This window comes from Camelus bactrianus, chromosome 1 (assembly GCF_048773025.1).
Source record: "Camelus bactrianus isolate YW-2024 breed Bactrian camel chromosome 1, ASM4877302v1, whole genome shotgun sequence".
In the NCBI taxonomy this organism is placed as follows: Eukaryota; Metazoa; Chordata; class Mammalia; order Artiodactyla; family Camelidae; genus Camelus; species Camelus bactrianus.
This window is the reverse complement of record NC_133539.1, coordinates 16,812,230-16,815,310: the sequence shown is the minus strand read 5'-3', so window position 1 is coordinate 16,815,310 and position 3,081 is coordinate 16,812,230. Positions and strand designations below refer to the sequence as shown.

The 3,081-nt window shown below is 35.6% G+C and overlaps 1 non-coding gene across 1 annotated transcript; it reads left to right on the top strand.

The window, feature by feature from the left end:
- The first annotated feature begins 1,428 nt into the window (after positions 1 to 1,428).
- Positions 1,429 to 1,531, top strand: LOC123617359 (U6 spliceosomal RNA). The gene has a single exon (XR_006725504.1). It is a non-coding gene; the product is annotated as a U6 spliceosomal RNA (small nuclear RNA).
- The last annotated feature ends 1,550 nt before the right edge of the window (positions 1,532 to 3,081 follow it).

The window sequence follows — 3,081 nt, the reverse complement described above, 5'->3', positions numbered from 1 at the left end:
TGTGTATAAGTATTTAGCTATAAAATTAGACAGAAATTGAATCACAATTAAATTAAATTAAAATTAGAGTACATCAAGAAATGTCAAATACAATGGCATATTTATTAATTTGACTGTGAAAAAATCCAAAGTAATTTTCCTTCTACCTATCTGCACAAATGGAGCACTTCATTTTTAGAAACGTCTTTACATCTATTTGAATCTGTGTGGTTGAACTTGTCAATAACTAGTGCACTTTTATAAGTTTATTTTAAGATAGTAGTTGTTGATTTTTTAATTGTTTTTGTTGTCACTTTTAATCCTGAGGTGATTAAACATTTCACAATCTTATTTTTATTTCATCTAGTTTAGTTGCTTCAAAATTAAAGTGTACAGAGTCTAAAAATTCATGATACAACATATGAAAAAATCAGAGAATCCACAGATGTCATCAATAGGCAAGTAGTCACAGACAACTGTGACAAGGATTTTAACATTTACATAACCCCTCAAAATGTATCAGCAGAGTTTGTGTAAGAATCTCAAGGTCTTGTCACTAATCTTTTTTCTGCAGAAAAGGAGTAAATATTCAAGATTGTAGTTTTTTACTTACTTGTACTATTATAGCAACATGAGCCTTTTTAGTCTTTGTTCTCTAAACTAAAAAGAACATTCATTACATGTCCATGGCACACTAAATTACAAATTTTAATTAAAAATGACTCGTGTATAATATAGTTTTTAAAATATGTATACAGATATTTATCCAAATACATTTATATAGATTTTAAAAAAGTAAGATGAAGACTGCAAAAAAAAAGAACATTCATTACATACACACACGCACACACACCCACACACACCCACACACACAATCGGGATAGGGGAGAGTTAAGCAAAGAAGATGGAGAGGAAGAACATGGACGTACTTACTGAGTACTAACAATACTTCTGTCTTTTGTCAGATGTTTCATTCACTCCTTAAAATTGTAGCTGTCAAGTAGATACTACTATCCATATGTAACAGATGAGATGCCTGAGGGCCAGACGTAAAATTTAACACAGTCAGAGTACAGTCTCAGATTATCTGACTCCAGGAAACAACCAATTAAAGCCTGTTCTGGGAATATATTTTCTGCTTGGGCTTCAGTTTTTCATTTTTCCCGTAAATCTAAAATTAACAGGGCTAGGGTCTTGCAATTCCATTGACTCAAATCCAACTTTTTATTTGTAGCCAATTCATAGACATCCTTCCAAGTTGTTTATGTGACACATTCTCTCCATCTCTCTCTATCGGTCTTTTGCTCTCTACCTTTCTGTTTTCATACTGTCTTTGAAAATTATGTCACCACCAGGGGAATAGTGTACCAATTTATTTTGGTTAAGCGGTTACTACTTAAATACACAAATACTGCACACACACACACATTCAAAATATCATTTAAATGCTTGCTTAAGCAGCACATATACTAAAATTGGAAAGATACAGAGAAGAATAGCTTGACACTTGTGCAAGGATGACATGCAAATTGGTGAAGTGTTCCATATTTAAATAAATATAACGTATATTATTTAAGTCTGTCCTCTCCCTTCCATTCTGTGGTAAGTATATTGCAAAAATGGCCCAAATCCTTCCCCCTTTCCCTGGATCGTTTTTTGTTTTCACTTGTTTTTTGGTGCCCTGTATTTCTGACTCTGAGCTTGACATTTGCACTGTCCGCTGCCCCATTAGTAGATGTGACTCAAATAGACAATTGTGAAAAGAGCTTGTGCTTTTCCACTTTGCTCTTGTCCCTCTGACACTGGCGTGAGAAATGCCAAGACAAGCTTGCTAGAGGAGGAGAGGTTTATGACGCTCAGTCAAGTTTCTTTAGTCATTTCAGGATGGCCATCCCAGATCAGCATCAGCCACATGGCCATGAGACATGTGAGTGATCCCAGCCGAGGTCAAGGGAGCTGAAGAACAACCAGGCCAGCCAACTAACTTACAAAAATAAACCCTTAGTCTGGGTGCTTTTGAGGTTTTATGACAGTTTATGCCAATAATCTATACACTCTCCTCCTACCATGCCTAAATATAGAATCCTTTATATTTATCTAGGCCATATTTGAATTAATATGATAACTAATCTTTCATCAAACATTCCTCATCTAATTCACCCTTCCCAATATTGGAGTTTCACCTTTTCTTTTACATGATAGATAGTAAGATGTCCTTGATCAAAACCTCTGATCATCATCTGTTGCCTGTCAAATCAATTTAAATTCCCTACCCTGGCATTTAAAGCCCCCTAATATCAGCTCACCGATGCCAGGATTTGTGGCATTTTCTCTACTTAGAATGCCCTCTCTTCTGTATCACCATGTCTACAAATATTCCGTATTTGTAGAATTGTCATCAGAGAGCAAGTTCTTGTCTTGTCACAAAAAGAATGCAGAAATGAGACACAAAGGTCAAGAGAGCAAAGCAAGGATTTGTTAAGGGGTAGATAGCATCTCTCAAGGGACGCTCAGGAAGACCCAGGTGGGTCACTCTCCTGAGTTTCTTTGTCATCCTGGTTATATGGGTATAAAAATGAATGGGCAGAATATTCACTGGCAGGGAGGGGTTTGGGGTCCTCTTTCCAGTCCTCTTCACCCCAGCTCCACCTTTCTGGGGGGAAGGAGGGATTTTTTGTCCTTATTTAGTCTTGACCGGGCCTCAGATATCTCATAAGTAAAATGCAGAAGATGTTAGTACGTGCTCATAATGTTGTGGTCAATAAGTTAAATATCCATCATTATTTAGAACTGTATCTGCCACTGATCATCATTATATAGATGTTATCTATTATTTGTGTTGTTTCTGTGCTGATTTTGGTATAGTTTTATTTTTCTATTTATCATGTACATTTTTCATGTGATTTAGTATTACACAAAATAACTTGCTAAGTAAAAGTTACTAAATATTCCCTTTTATGTCGATGTATTTAGTTTGTTCATCCACTTACTCATTTTAATCTAAGTTTCTCAGTGGCAGCTTGGAATCACTCAACTGTAAACAAGTCCATATGAAGTGGAAATAAAAACAGAACGCTCACCCTGATTCAAAGACCTGATTGA